Genomic DNA, 16,660 nt, shown 5'->3' on the forward strand with positions numbered 1-16,660 from the left:
TAAGTGTCTGTGTTCAAGGGGAATATTGGTCTATGATTGCCATTTCTTGTAATGCCTTCTAATAGCATGGTTAGACTAGCCTTCTGAAACTAGGAAATGTTTCCTCTTCTGTTTTCAGAAATAGTTTGTATATGATTGATATAATTTCTTTAATGTTTGGTAACCATCTAGGCATGGAGGTTTTTTTGTGCGTGTGGGAAGATTTTTGGTAACAGGTTTTGTTTCTTTGGTAAATATATGGTTACATGGATTTTCTGTTTTGTCTTTTTCCCCCCAAGCAGTATATCTGTCTCACTTAAGTTATCAAGCCTTTTGGCAGAAAGACTGTAATTTTCCCTTGTGATCCTTTTTATGTCTGTAGGATCTGTAGTGACCCCTCTTTACACTCTTCTTTCCTTGGTCATTCTTGCTACAGGTTTAGCAATTTTCTTTCCACAGCTTTTGGTTTCAGTAATTTAATTGACTTTTATGCTTATCTTGATAATTTCCTTCACTCTTATTTTCAGTTGGTTTAATTTGTTCTTTTTATTCCCTGGCTTCTTAAGCTGGAAATTTAGGTATTTAATTAGGGAATTTAGATATTTAAATTTAAGACTTTGTTTTTAAATATAAGCACTTAAATTTATAATTTCCCCCACATTTTTATATGTTGTATTTTCATTTTCAGTTCAAAGTATTTTCTGATGTCCTTTGTGATTTCTTCTTTGACTCATGGATTTTTTTAGAAGTGTGTTGCTTAATTTTCAAATATTTTGGGTTTTCCTGGATAGCTTATTGAAATTGATTTTTTATGTAATTCTGTTATAGTCACAGAATATACTCTGTAAGATTTCTGTCTTTTGAAATGTGAGACATATTGTATGGTGTAGTATATAGTCTCATACAATTAAGTTGGTTAGTAGTGTTCTTTAAATCACCTATATCTGAGGTCAGAAAATGTCCTGCAAAGGGCTGTATAGACAGTAGTTCAGGTTTTGTGAATTATACTGTTTCTGTTTTAACTACTTTGCCCTTGTAGTGCAAAAAGCAGCCGTGGCAATATGTAAATGAATGGGCATGGCAGTATTATAATAAAACTTCATTTAGAAAGATGGGCAGAGGTCCTGCAGTTTGCTGACCCCTGTTTTATATGCCTGTGGATTGCTTTTTATCCATTTCAGTTGCTGAGAGAGGGGTATTAAAGTTTCCAAATACACCTGTGCATTTGTTCGTTTCTTCCTGTAACTTTTTCAGCTTTTGCTTCATGTATTTCCTCCATGTAGTTTTCCCCTCAAGCTCTGATATTAGATGCATTCTCATTTAGGATTGTTATGCCTTCTGGATGAGTTGACCTTTTTACCTTTGATAATTCTCTTACTGAAGTAAATTTTTTCTGACTTTAGTTTACTTATACCAGTTCCCTTATGTTTACTATTTATATTTATGGTGTATAATTTTTTATTATATGTTTAATGTGATTGTGTCTTTGTTTTTAAAGTGTGTCTCTTATAGACAGCATGTATTTAATGGGCTTCCTTCTCTCCTGCCCTTCCTTCCTCCCTCCCTTCTTTTAATAGTAAACATATCTAATAAACTCTGTCTCTGAGTGGAGGATTTGTTAACTTTACATTTAATGTTATTTATACGGATAAGTTTAATTCTCCCATTTTGCTCTGTGTTTTGTCAGTTTGTCTCCTCTCTTCTCTTATTGCCTTCTTTTATGTCGGTCAAATTTTGAAAAATATTTTAGATCTTTAATGGGCTTTTTAAACTGTACTGCTTTGTATAAGTGGCTGCTCTAGGGATTACAGTATTCATGATTAACTTTTACAGTTCATTTAGCATTAACATTATGCCACCTGATGTAAAATGAAAGAACCTTAAAAAGCATAATTACATTTAACCTTTTTGCTATTGGTGTGTTAATTTTTGCTTCAACACAATGCTGTTTTTGCTTTAAATATTCAGTTGCCTTTTAAAGAATTTAAGGAGAGAAACAAGAGAGTGTTTTGTATATAACTACATAGTTGTTTTGGATTTTCTTTATTTGTGTAGATCTAAGTTTCGCCTGATGTCATTTCCCTTCAGCTTGAATTTCCTTTAACATTGCGTGATGTCCAGGTCTAGTGATTAAAGTCTTCAGCTTACATGTGTCTGTGTACACACACACACACACACACACCCAGATAAAGAGTAAGTGTATACATATATATATATATATATATATATATGCTTACTCTTATTTTTCAAGAATATTTTTATTGGACAGATTCTGGTTGACTTAAAGGTTCTTCTTAATTGTCTCTGGTCTCCTTTGTGTCTTTAATTTTCAACAATTTGATGTGTTCTTTTTTTCTTTTTTTTTGTTATTCTGCTTAGAGTTGAGCTCATTGGATTTGCAGATTGGTTTTTTCACCAATTTTTAGCCATTTTTAAAAATACTTTTTCTGCTCCATTCTCTCTTCTCCTTCTGAGATTCTTGTTCTTTTGCTTAAAAATGTAATATAGCTCTGTGAGTTTGTTATTTTTAATTTTTTTTCTCAATCTTTTGCCCTCAGTTCTTCAGATTGAATAATTTCTACTGATTTGTCTTCAAGGTCACTGATTCTTTTTTATTTTGCTTCCAGTATGCTGTCAAGCCCATTCCCCACCCCCCCATTTATTTATTTACTTAGTTTCCAGTTTCATTGAGATATAATTGATAAGCAACATTGTATAAGTTTAAGGTGTATAGTGTGATGATTTGATACATGTATGTACTGTTAAATGATTACTGCAATAAGGTGCGTTAACACATCTGTCATCTCACACAGTTAACATTACTTTGTGTGTGTGGTGAGAATATTTAAGATTTACTCTCTTAGCAGCTTTTAAGTACACAATACAGTATTGTTAACTATAGTTACCATGCTGTACACTAGAGTCCCAGAACTTAATTTATCTTATAACTGAAAGTTTATGCTCTTTAACAAAAATCTCCCCATTCCCCCCCACCCCCCTCAGCCCTTGTCCACTCTCTGTTTATATGAGTTCAACTTTTTAGATTCCACATATAAGTGAGATCATACAGCATTTATCTTTCTCTGATTTATTTCACTTCGCATAACGTCCTCAAGGTTCATCCATGTTGCAAATGACAGTATCTCCTTCTATATCGTGGCTAATATTCTCTTGAATATGTACATCATATCTTGTTTATTCATTCATCCATTGATGGATATTTAGGTTGTTTCCATGTCTTGGCTGTTGTGAGTAATGTTGCGGTGAGCATGGTGGTGCTGCAGATATCTCTAAGCCCACTTTGAAATAACATACTCTTCAGTTCTAGTATTTCATTTTTTAACTATTTCCATTTATCTGCTGAGATTCCCCATTGTGACCATGTTTCCCATTAAGTCCTTGAACAAATTTATAGTAGCTTCTTTAAAGTCTTTGCTTGTTAATTTCTTCCTTTGAATTATTTCATTGTTTTTTTCCATTTATTGGTCTTTTTCCATCTTTGACAGTAGGTCACACTTCCCTGCTGCTTTTCATGTCTAGAAAATTTTAATTGTAGAGTGGACATTGTTGGCAATATATCTCTAAATTCTCTTTATCTTCTTTTGATGAGCATAGTTAAATAACTGGTTGATCACCTTGAACTTGTGGAGGCTTGGTCTTATACTTTAAGATGGGTCTGTAGAAAGCCCGAGGTGTTTTTTAAGCCCTTGTAACTTGGACAGGCTCATGTCTCCTCTGCAGTGGGCAGCAGCTGAGATTGCTTATGAGTTCTTGTAGATTTCCAGTTCTTGTTTTCCATTGAGCTCCTTGAAATCTTCCCTGAGCATACTCACCTCAGGGTTCAGTGAAGAATTTGAAGGAGTTTATATTAGTTTTTGAGGCTTCTGCTGCTTTGACTCACTCCTTTCCTGAATTTGTTCTCTATTTCTAGCCACTTTGTGGCCATGAACTTAATAAAACTGAAACTTTCTGCTTGAGTTCTAGTAGCCCCGTGCTATTGCAGACTAGGAGTGCCTTCAGGGGAAAAGCTGTGTAAATTTGAACCTTTTCCACTGTACTTCCCTTCTTTCAGTGGTCAAATTTCCAATTTCTTCCTGCTCTTGATGGTTTGCTCTGCCTTCAAGTCATTCTTTTTTTTTTTTTTTTTGCGGTAGGCGGGCCTCTCACTGCTGTGGCCTCTCCCCTTGCAGAGCACAGGCTCCGGACGCGCAGGCTCAGCAGCCATGGCTCACGGGCCCAGCCGCTCCGCGGCATGTGGGATCCTCCCAGACCGGGGCACGAACCCGTGTCCCCTGCATCGGCAGGCGGACTCTCAACCACTGCGCCACCAGGGAAGCCCTCAAGTCATTCTTAAAAGTGTTTTATCCACAGGTTTTATTTGTTTTTTTGTAATTGCTATATGTGGAAGCATTAATTTAATGAGTTGACAAAAACTACTCCACCATTATTAGAACTCTTCAGACTGATTTTCATTCATTTCAAACTGGCCCTTTAAGTACAGTTGCTGACTTAATGCACACCTTGTGTCAGGCTTACGCATATTTAGAATAAGACAGAACTCACTATTTTTTCTTTTTAAAATTTTTTGAATTTTATTTTATTTTCTTTTACAGCAGTTTCTTGTTAGCCATCAGTTTTGCGGTATGCGGGCCTCTCACTGTTGTGGCCTCTCCCATTGCGGAGCACAGGCTCCGGATGCGCAGGCTCAGTGGCCATGGCTCACGGGCCCAGCCGCTCCGCGGCATGTGGGATCTTCCCGGACCGGGGCACGAACCCATGTCCCCTGCATCAGCAGGCGGACTCTCAACCACTGCGCCACCAGGGAAGCCCTAGCCATCAATATTGTACACAGCAGTGTATACAGGTCAATCCCAATCTCCCAATTCATCACACCACCACCACCACCACCACCCGTGGCTTTCCCCCCTTGGTGTCCATACGTTTGTTCTCTACATCTGTGTCTCAATTTCTGCCCTGCAAACTGGTTCATCTGTACCATTTCTCTAGGTTCCACATATATGCGTTAACATACGATATTTGTTTTTCTCTTTCTGACTTCACTCTGTATGACAGTCCCTAAATCCATCCACGTCTCAACAAATGACCCAATTTCTTTACTCTTTATGGCTGAGTAATTTTCCATTGTATATATGTACCACAACTTTTTTATCCATTCATCTGTCAATGGGCGTTTAGGTTGCTTCCATGACCTGGTTATTGTAAATAGTGCTGCAATGAACATTGGGGTGCATGTGTCTTTTTGAATTATGGTTTTCTCTGGGTATATGCCCAGTAATAGGATTGCTGGATCATATGGTAATTCTATTTTTAGTTTTTTAAGGAATCACCATACTGTTCTCCATAGTGGCTGTATCAGTTTACATTCCCACCAACAGTGCAAGAGGGTTCCCTTTTCTCCACACCCTCTCCAGCATTTGTTGTTTGTACATTTTCTGATGATGGCCATTCTAACTGGTGTGCGGTGATACCTCATTGTAGTTTTGATTTGCATTTCTCTAATAATTAGTGATGTTGAGCAGCTTTTCATGTGCTTCTTGGATATTTGTATGTCTTCTTTGGAGAAATGTCTATTTAGGTCTTCTAACCATTTTTGGATTGCGTTATTTGTTTCTTTAATATTGAGCTGCATGAGGTCTTTATATATTTTGGAGATTAATCCTTTGTCGGTTGATTTGTTAGCAAATATTTTCCCCCATTCTGAGGGTTGTCTTTTCGTCTTGATTATGGTTTCCTTTGCTGTGCAAAAGCTTTGAAGTTTTATTAGGTCCCATTTGTTTATTTTTGTTTTTATTTCCATTACTCTAGGAAGTGGATCAAAAAAGATCTTGTTGTGATGTATGTCAGAGTGTTCCTCCTATGTTTTCCTGTAAGAGTTTTATAGTGTCCAGTCTTACATATAGGTCTCAAATCCATTTTGAGTTGTTTTTTGTGTATGGTGTTAGGGAGTGTTCTAATTCCATTCTTTTACCTGTAGCTGTCCAGTTTTTCCAGTACCACTTATTGAAGAGACTGTCTTTTCTTCATTGTATATCCTTGCCTTCTTTGTCATAGATTAGTTGACCTTAGGTGCGTGGGTTTATATCTGGGCTTTCTATCTTGTTCCATTGATCTATGTTTCTGTTTTTGTGCCAGTACCATATTGTCTTGATTACTGTAGCTTTGTAGTATAGTCTGAAGTCAGGGAGTCTGATTCCTCCAGCTCCGTTTTTTTCCCTCAAGACTGCTTGGGCTATTCAGGGTCTTCTGTGCCTCCATACAAATTTTGAGATTTTTTGTTCTGGTTCTGTAAAAAATGCCATTGGTAATTTGATGAGAATTGCATTGAATCTGTAGATTGCTTTGGGTAGTATAGTCATTTTCACAGTATTGATTTTTCCAATCCAAGAACATGGTATATCTCTCTATCTGTTGGTATCATCTTTAATTTCTTTCATCAATGTCTTATAGTTTTCTGCATACAAGTCTTTTGTCTCCTTAGTTAGGTTTATTCCTAGGTATTTTATTCTTTTTGTTGCAGTGGTAAATGGGAGTGTTTCCTTAGTTCCTCTTTCAGAGTTTTCATCATTAGTGTATAGGAATGCAAGAGATTTCTGTGCATTAGTTTTGTATCCTGCAACTTTACCAAATTGATTAACTCTAGTAGTTTTCTGGTGGCTTCTTTAGGATTCTCTATGTGTAGTATCGTGTCATCTGCAAACAGTGACAGTTTCACTTCTTCCAATTTGTATTCCTTTTATTTCTTTTTCTTCTCTGATTACCATGGCTAGGACTTCCAAAACTATGTTGAATAATGGTGAGAGTGGACATCCTTGTTTTGTTCCTGATCTTAGAGGAAATGCTTTCAGTTTTTCACCATTGAGAATGATGTTTTCTGTGAGTTTGTCGTATATGGCCTTTATTATGTTGAGGTAGGTTCCCTCTGTGCCCACTTTCTGTAGAGTTGTTATCATAAATGCGTGTTGAATTTTGTCAAAAGCTTTTTCTGCATCTGTTGAGATCATATGGTTTTTATTCTTTGGTTTGTTAATATGGTATATCACATTGATTTGCATATATTGAGGAATCCTTGCATCCCTGGGATAAATCCCACTTGATCATGGTGTATGATCCTTTTAATGTGTTGTTGGATTCTGTTAGCTAGTATTTTGTTGAGGATTTTTGCATCTATATTTATCAGTGATATTGGTCTGTAATTTTCTTTTTCTGTAGTATATTTGTCTGGTTTTGGTATCACGGTGATAGTGGCCTCATAGAATGCGTATGGGAGTGTTCCTTCCTCCACAGTTTTTTGAAAGAGTTTGAGAAGAATGGGTGTTAGCTCTTCTCTAAATGTTTGATAGAATTCACCTCTGATGCTTTCTCGTCCTGGACTTTTGTTTGTTGGAAGATTTTTAATCACAGTTCCAGTTTCATTACTTGTGATTGGTCTGTTCATATTTTCTATTTCTTCCTGGTTCAGTCTTGGAAGGTTATACCTTTCTATGAAATCCATTTCTTCCAGGTTGTCCATTTTATTGGCATAGAGTTGCTTGTAGTAGTCTCTTAGGATGCTTTGTATTTCTGCAGTGTCTGTTGTAACTTCTCCTTTTTCATTTCAAATTTTATTGATTTGAGTCCTCTCTCTGTTTTTTTTTTGATGAGTCTAATGATTTATCCATTTTGTTTATCTTCTCAAAGAACCAGCTTTTAGTTTTATTGATCTTTGCTATTGTTTTCTTTGTTTCTATTTCATTTATTTCTGCCCTGGTCTTTATGATTTCTTTTCTTCTGCTAACTTTGGGTTTTGTTTGTTCTTCTTTCTCTAGTTCCTTTAGGTGTAAGGTTAGATTATTTATTGGAGATTTTTCTTTTTTTTTTTTTTTTTTGCGGTACGCGGGCCTCTCACTGATGTGGCCACTTCCGTTGTGGAGCACAGGCTCCAGACGCGCAGGCTCAGCAGCCATGGCTCACGGGCCCAGCTGCTCCGCGGCATGTGGGGTCTTCCCGGACCGGGGCATGAACCCGTGTCCCCTGCATTGGCAGGCGGACTCTCAACCACTGTGCCACCAGGGAAGCTCCTCTTGTTTCTTGAGTTAGGCTTGCATAGCTATAAATTTCCCTCTTAGAACTGCTTTGCTGCATCCCATAGGTTTTGGATTGTCGTATTTTCATTGTCATTTGTCTCTAGGTATTTTTTGATTTCCTCTTTGATTTCTTTAGTGATCTGTTGGCTATTTAGTAACGTATTGTTTAGCCTCCATGTGTTGTGTTTTTTGCATTTTTTCCCCTGTAATTCATTTCTAATCTCATAGCATTGTGGTCAGAAAATATGCTTGATATGATTTCAATTTTCTTAAATTTACTGAGGCTTGATTTGTGACCTAAGATGTGATCTGTCCTGGAGAATGTTCTGTGTGTCCTTGAGAAGGAAGTGTAATCTGCTGTTTTTGGGTGGAATGTCAGTTAAATCTATTTGGTGTATTGTGACATTTAAAGCTTCTGTTTCTTTATTTATTTTTATTTTGGATGATCTGTCCATTGGTGTAAGTGAGGTGTTAAAGTCCCCTACTATTACTGTGTTACTGTTGATTTCCTCTCTTATAGCTGTTAGTAGGTGCCTTATGTATTGAGGTGGTCCTATTTTGGGTGCATATATATTTATAATTGTTATAACTTCTTGGTTTGATCCCTTGATTATTTTGTAGTGTCCTTCCTTGTCTCTTGTAACATTCTTTGTTTTAAAGTTTATTTTATCTGATGTGAGTATTGCTACTCCAGCTTTCTTTTGATTTCCATTTGAATGGAATATCTTTTTCCATCCCCTCACTTTCAGTTTGTATGTGTCCCTAGGTCTGAAGTGGGTCTCTTGTAGACAGCGTATCTATGCGTCTTGTTTTAGTATCCATTCAACAAGCCTGTATCTTTTGGTTGGAACATTTAATCCATTCACGTTTAAGGTTGTTACTGATATGTATATTCCTATGACCATTTTCTTAAATGTTCTGCGTTTGTTTTTGTAGGTCCTTTTCTATTCTTGTGTTTCCCACTTAGAGAAGTTCCTTTAGCATTTGTTGTAGACCTGGTTTGGTGGTGGTGAATTCTCTTAGCTTTTGCTTGCCTGTAAAGCTTTTGATTTCTCCATCAAGTCTGAATGAGATCCTTGCTGGGTAGCGTAATCTTGATTGTAAGTTCTTCCCTTTCATCAGTTTAATTATATCATGCCACTCCCTTCTGACTTGCAGAGTTTCTGCTGAGAAATCAGATGTTAAACTTATGGGAGTTCCCTTGTATGTTATTTGTCATTTTTCCCCTGCTGCTTTCAATAAATTTTCTTTGTCTTTAATTTTTGCCAATTTGATTACTATGTGTTTTGGCGTGTTTCTCCTTGGGTTTATCCTGTATGGGACTCGCTGTGCTTCCTGGACTTGGCTGGCTATTTCCTTTCCTTATAGTTTTCGACTATAATCTTCAAATAGTTTCTCTGGTCCTTTCTCTCTCTCTTCTCCTTCCGGGACCCCTATAATGCGAATGTTGTTGTGTTTGATGTTGTCCCAGAAGCCTCTTAAGCTGTCTTCCTTTCTTTTCATTCTTTTTTCTTTATTCTGTTCTGCAGCAGTGAATTCCACCATTCTGTCTTCCAGGTCACTTATCTGTTCTTCTGCCTCAGTCGTTCTGCTATTGATTCCTTCTAGTGTAATTTTCTTTTCAGTTATTGTATTGTTCATCTCTTTGTTTGTTCTTTAATTCTTCTAGGTTTTTGTTAAACATTTCTTGCACCTTCTCGATCTTTGTCTCTCTTCATTTTCCGAGGTCCTGGATCATCTTCACCATCATTATTCTGAATTCTTTTTCTGGAGGGTTGCATATCTCCACTTCATTTAGTTGTTTTCCTGGGTTTTTATCTTGTTCCTTCATCTGGTACATAGTCTTCTGCCTTTTCATCCTGTCTTTCGTGAATGTGGTTTTTGTTCCACAGGCTGCAGGATTGTAGTTCTTCTTGCTTCTGCTCTGTGTCCTCTGGTGGATGAGGCTATCTAAGAGGCTTGTGCAAGTTTCCTGATGGGAGGGACTCATGGTAGGTAGGGCTGAGTGTTGCTCTGGTGGGCAGAGCTCAGTAAACTTTAATCCGATTGACTGCTGATGGGTGGGGCTGGGTTCCCTCCCTGTAGATTGGTTGTTTTGCCTGAGGCAGCCCAACACTGGAGGCTACCTGGGCTCTTTGGTGGGGCTAATGGTAGACTGTGGGAGGGCTCACGCCAAGGGGTAGTTCCCAGAACTTCTGCTGACAGTGTCCTTGTCCCCACGGTGAACCACAGCCACCCCAGTCTCTGCAGGAGACCATCCAACACTAGCAGGTACGTCTGGTTCAGTCTCCCCTGGGGTCACTGTTCCTTCCCCTGGGTCCTGATGTGCACAGTACTTTGTGTGTGCCCTCCAGGAGTGGAGTCTGTGTTCACCCCAGTCCTGTTGAAGTCCTGCAGTCAAATCCCTCTAGCCTTCAAAGTCTGATTCTCTAGGAATTCATCCTCCCGTTGCTGGACCTCCAGGTTGGGAAGCCTGACGTGGGGCTCAGAACCTTTAGTCCAGTGGGTGGACTTCTGTGGTATAAGTGTTCTCCAGTCTGTGAGTCACCCACCCAACAGTTAAGGGATTTTATTTTACTGTGATTGCACCCCTCCTACCATCTTATTCTGGCTTCTCCTTTGTCTTTGGATGTGGGGTATCTTTTCTGATGAGTTCCAGTGTCTTCCTGTTGATGATTGTCCAGCAGCTAGTTGTGATTCTGGTGTTCTCACAAGAGGGAGTGAGAGCACATCCTTCTACTCCGCCATCTTGGTTCAGGGCCCCAGAAACTCACTGTTAATTCAATTACATGTATTTTATTTAAGTAGATAATTATTTAGTGAAAAGCCTAGAGTTAAAAAATGCTTATAGAGCTTCCCTAGTGGCGCAGTGGTTGAGAGTCTGCCTGCTGATGCAGGGGACACGGGTTCGTGTCCTGGTCCGGGAAGATCCCACATGCCGCGGAGCAGCTGGGCCCATGAGCCATGGCCACTGAGCCTGCACGTACGGAGCCTGTGCTCCGCAACGGGAGAGGCCACAACAGTGAGAGGCCCGCGTACCACAAAAAAAAAAAAAAAAAAGCTTATAAAGACTGGTGAAAGGGACAGCCATATTTCTACTGCTGTTTCTTTTCCCCTTTATTAGCGGCAGCCTCTGATAGATAGTAGTGAGACACATGCGACCAGATAATACTGGAAGAAAATGTTGTTTTTCACCTGTCTTTGACTTTTAGTTTTCTTGGTATTTCTACTCTATGGAAAAAAGTAGTAAAATGTAAATGTTTGTCTCAGCTGCTTCTGTCTCAAAATTCATTTTCATGATAGGACTATTGGACATCTGTTTATGTTTAAATGGTTAGTAGGATGAGCTCTGGTCCGGAGAACTTTTTAGAATCATTCTAGAAAAATTTGACTTTATGGCTGTGACTTTTTTACTCTTTTTTTTTTTTTTTTGCGGTATGCGGGCCTCTCATTGTTGTGGCCTCTCCCATTGCGGAGCACAGGCTCCGGACACGCAGGCTCAGCGGCCATGGCTCACGGGCCCAGCCGCTCCGCGGCATGTGGGATCCTCCCGGACCGGGGCATGAACCTGTGTCCCCTGCATCGGCAGGCAGACTCTCAACCACTGCGCCACCAGGGAAGCCCGATGGCTCTGACTTTTAAGCAAAATATATTTAAAAAGAAAGTGTGTCCAGGAGGGAACTGGATGCGTTGATTGTAAAGATGGCACATACATCTAATAAATTGATTGTTTTGTGCGTTTAGCGTAAGTCTAAGGTTAACATTAATATAGTCTAAGTACATATTTTTTTTTCTCTTTTTTTCTCTCTCTCTTTTTTTTTTTTTTTGCGGTACTTGGGCCTCTCACTGTTGTGGCCTCTCCCGTTGCGGAGCATAGGCTCTGGACGCACAGGCTTAGCGGCCATGGCTCACGGGCCCAGCCGCTCCGCGGCATGTGGGATCTTCCCGGACCGGGGCACGAATCCGTGTCCCCTGCATTGGCAGGCGGACTCCCAACCAGTGCGCCACCAGGGAAGCCCTAAGTACATATTTTAAGGTGTGTTGATTTTTAATTGTTCTCTTGAAATTGAACAAGGTTATTTTGTTGACTTAATGTAAATATAATTTAGTAAGAGACAGATTTTAAAATTTGTGCTGGCTTCTGTAGAAGGTAAGTGCAGGGCTTCCCTGGTGATGCAGTGGTTAAGAATCCGCCTGCCAATGCAGGGGACACGGGTTCGAGCCCTGGTCCGGGAAGATCCCACATGCCGCGGAGCAGCTAAGCCCGTGTGCCACACTACTGAGCCTGTGCTCTAGAACCCGCGAGCCACAACTACTTAGCCCACATGCCACAAGTACTGAAACCTGTGCACCTAGAGCCCCTGCTCTGCAACAAGAGAAGCCACCGCAATGAGAAGCTTGCACACTGCAACGTAGCCCCCACTCACAGCAATCAGAGAAAGCCTGGGCACAGCAACGAAGACCCAATGCAGCTAAAAACAAATAAATAAAAATAATTAATTTAGAATGTAAGTGTGTTCAAACCTAACATACTTCGGGTAAATCCTTAAATATTTTTGCTGATGGAAGGTAAATGAGGTATATTATAACCCGAATATGTGGTATTTGACTTTTTTTTTCCTTGTATAAACTTATTTATTTTTGGCTGCTTTGGGTCTTCGTTGCTGTGCGCAGGCTTTCTCTAGTTGCGGCGAGCGGGGGCTACTTTTCGTTGCAGTGCACAGACTTCTCATTGCAGTGGCTTCTCTTGTTGTGGAGCACAGGCTCTAGGCACATGGGCTTCAGTAGCTGTGGCTCGAAGGCTCTAGAGTGCAGACTCAGTAGTTGTGGCATATGGGCTTAGTTGCTCTGCAGCATCTGGGATCTTCCCAGACTAGGGCTCGAACCCATGTCTGCTGCATTGACAGGCGGATTCTTAACCACTGCGCCCCCAGGGAAGCCCCTGAGTTTTTATCTTTAATTCAGTGTTACAAGAAGTAGATAAGAAGCATGTGGATACCTTTAGACCTTTCTACCGTAGTCTAACTCTAAATAACATTTCTATCTTTGTCAGTGTTTGATTAGAGAAGTAAGATTATTGTTGTGATTGGTTTTTACCAATTGTAGGAACTAGTTATACGCACCTGAATCTGCTGCTAGGCTTGAAGTTAGCAGGGCTGGTAGTTGGGAAGTGAACATGGACATGAAGGGGTGAGAGGAAAGTTAGACTGGAATCTGCAAAGAAGACTTGGAACTTTTAGCAATGAGTTAGAACCTATGAGCCCAAACTTGATCTTTCATGGCTCTCACTGCTTCCACACCTTCAACCTTGATGATGTAGGTAACCTTCAACCTTGATGATGTAGGTAATCTGCAGTAGGTGTGGCACACCTCCCCATGGAGCTGCACACAAACCTGCCCCAGTATTATTTGGAAAAGCAAAGGTGGAGATCTGACAGGAGCTGGAAGAGCTGTAGGCTCAATTGCTGCCCCATGCCAGTGAGCCCAGAGTTCCATGACACTGTGTGATTACTGCGGTAACACCTGGCCTTAGGTTGGCATTCTGAACCTGGTGGCTGCTTCACTTTTGTCTTCTAATCTCATGGGAATTTTTTTTTTCTTTTTGAGGCCAACCCTAACCCACAACCATGCAGGGAATGAATCGTATTTGGGAAAATGTAGTTGCAACCCGGCTAAGGTAAAAAGCCATCACAGACCATCACTTGTCACCATAGCACCAATGCACACCTCTTTTTATCATATTTACCTTATAAATAAAGACAATTACAAAAGTATACTTTTGGTGAGAAATAATGCACCTATTCTTTGTTCTCCTGATAACATACAAATGCTCTCCTTAAGAGAGGATACAAAATCCCTTTATCCATAGGTGGGTTAATTTTTTTTCTACCTATGTCACATTTTCTCCTTAACATCCTGTAACTTAAATATGGAGATATGAGATTAGCTACTATCAGATGGTTGTAGAAAGGGAGCTAAGAAATAAGTTGGTTAATATATATACAAATTTTTTATATCATAAAAGGAAGAAATACTCATTAGAATTTTCATTTCTGCAACTAGTCATGTGGTTGTAGTTGCTGTCTATAATTATCTTCTGCTGTCATTCCACAGTCCCTCTGTTCTTGGCAATACCTCAGCTGGTTGTGGTTTCTTGCCTGATGGGGTGACCTAAATCTTCATTCCTTAAGGGTCTGGGTCATTAGCAGTCCTGCCTGGATTGTTTCCACTGAATTTAATCACAGTACATGGAAATACTAAGTGGCCTCCCAGAGGAACTCCTGCATTCCAGACATACTTTCTGTTAGCCCCCCTTGTGTGGTAGCAACCTGACTTCCCCTTGATTGTGAGATCAGAACCCTAGGTGGTTCTGTAACCCCCTTCTTTATCTGTTGATTCATTGGCACGAATAACCCAAAGTGGCTGGGTGGCAGTCTCAACTTCCAGTTTCATGGAATCGTTTCTGCATCCCTTGGTGGAAACTAAGATCTTCCAAAGGAACTATATGGGCATAGATGGATATAGGTGGGTAAGTGATGTGGTGTGTTGTATGTGTCAGTGAATTGGGAAGCAAAGTAAATCTGTTTAGAGTGAGAAGGAGTTAATACAAATTAATATAGTACATTTCACAATACTTGTGGAATTAGTAGGGTACCCTATATGAAATATTTACTTTGAAAGAAGTGTAAATATATTCAGAAAGTGCATATAGTTTTTTCTTTTTTATTATCCCATATTTAATAATGGGCAGATGGTTGGTAGCAGTTGAGTTTGAATCTGTGTGTTTTTTTGTTTGTTTTTTGGCCACACGGCAGGTGGGATCTTAGTTCCCCCACCAGGGATCGAACCTACACCCCCTGCATTGGAAGCATGGAGTCTTAACCACTGGACTGCCAGGAAAGTCCCAAGTTTTGAATCTAGATCTGATATACTTCTTGGGTTTTTTGTTTACCTAAAGGAGGAAATAAGAATTACATTTACTATTTTGAGTTTTTATAAGTTAATTTTAAAGAATATAGAAGAGTGAACATAAATGACTTCATTTTCACAAATGAAAATACTACAGTAGCATTGCTTGTCATATCCACTCTGAAACTGGAAGGAGGGTGAGCCTGGAGTCAGACCACCTGGCTTTAAATTCCAGCTCTTCTGCTTACCATGAATTTCTATTAACTATGGCTCTGTAACAACCTCCCCGCCGCCCCTGCAATTTCAGTGGCTTAAAATGAGTATGCGTTATTACTCATGAATCTGTAGATCACGTGGATGGTTCTGATCACCTGGGCTAGATTTGGCAGATTTCATCTAGGATAGCTCATAACATCAGTGGTCACCTGGCAGATTGTCGGGAAGCTGGCTGGTCTGTGGTGGCTTCTCACATTTCTGGCTGTTGGCTGACTCTGCTGGAGGATGGAGGGTGACTGAGGCACATGTCTCATCATTTATCAGGCGAGTCTGGACTTCTTCACATGGTGGTGGCAGGATTCTTAGGTAGTAGAAACAAGCAAGGCCTCTTGAGGTCTACACTTGGAACTGACACCACATCACTTCTGCCATGTTCTGTTGGTTCAAGGCAAGTCATGAGGCCAGACAAGATTCAAGATGTGGGGAAATGAGCTCTATCTTGATGGGAGGAGCAGCAGTGTCACATTGCTAGGGGTATGGAGGGGTGGAGAATTGGGGCCATTGTATAAGCTGTTTACCATACAACATGATGATGCACAAGTCTCTCCATCCCTTTGAATCTGTTTCCTAACCCGTAAAAATGGCTAGGAGAGGAACAATTCTTTTTGAGACAGTTTTGAAGATTAGGTAAAATAAACTGTGTAAAGTGTCTATGGTAGTGCCTTAATATATGCCAGTATGTGCTCAGTAAATGTTTATTATTATTACTTGTAATGGTTAGGTGTTCCATATTCATGACTAAAATACTCGTAATAGCCCTGTGGTGCTGTCATTATTTCCTTCTTAGAGCTGAGGAGGCAGCCTGAACTGCTTAACTTACCAATATGCCAAGGTTGGTGGTAGACCCAACGTTGAACCAAGGTTTTTTGTTTTTGCTTTGAAAACCTAATACTGGCCTTTGAGAGCCAGTACTGTGGTAAAACATGGGGGCTCTGGAACTGTTAGAGTCCTTGTCCCAGACCTTATTAGCCTTTCAGCCTTGGGCACATTACTTAACCTCTTTGTGCCTCACTTTCTAGGAAAGGAGATTGCTTACCTCCCACCATTGTTGGTGAGGATTAAATGAATTAATATACATTGTTTAGAACTACAAGCACAGGCTAGGTAGGTAGTCTGTATGTTATTCCTTTTCTTCTTATTATTACACTATGCTGCCTTTAGTCCAAACCTTTAAAAGCCTTTCTTATTGAAAATATTAAATGAGGCTGAAGTTATCACCCTTTTCTTTTTAGAGCCATCTAATTTTTTCATGAAGTAGTATTAATCTTTATGGTTAGTTTCCTAATATAGTAATTATGGATTTTACTGATGTGAATTGGTTATATGGGGACATTTCAATTTGAGGAAAAACTATTCCACGGTACTTTGACTGTTTTTTTTCTCCATCTCCTTTCTGAGCTTTTCTTGCACAA

The 16,660-nt window shown here is 39.7% G+C and overlaps 1 protein-coding gene across 6 annotated transcripts in view; it reads left to right on the forward strand.

Annotated features, from left to right (window-relative positions):
- PDS5B (PDS5 cohesin associated factor B) overlaps window positions 1-16,660 on the forward strand; it is a 200,465-nt gene that overhangs the window by 15,790 nt on the left and 168,015 nt on the right. The gene's annotated exons all lie outside the window — the stretch shown is intronic.

The sequence above is a fragment of the Mesoplodon bidens genome (assembly GCF_964165515.1).
Source record: "Mesoplodon bidens genome assembly, chromosome: 17".
Taxonomy (NCBI): Eukaryota; Metazoa; Chordata; class Mammalia; order Artiodactyla; family Ziphiidae; genus Mesoplodon; species Mesoplodon bidens.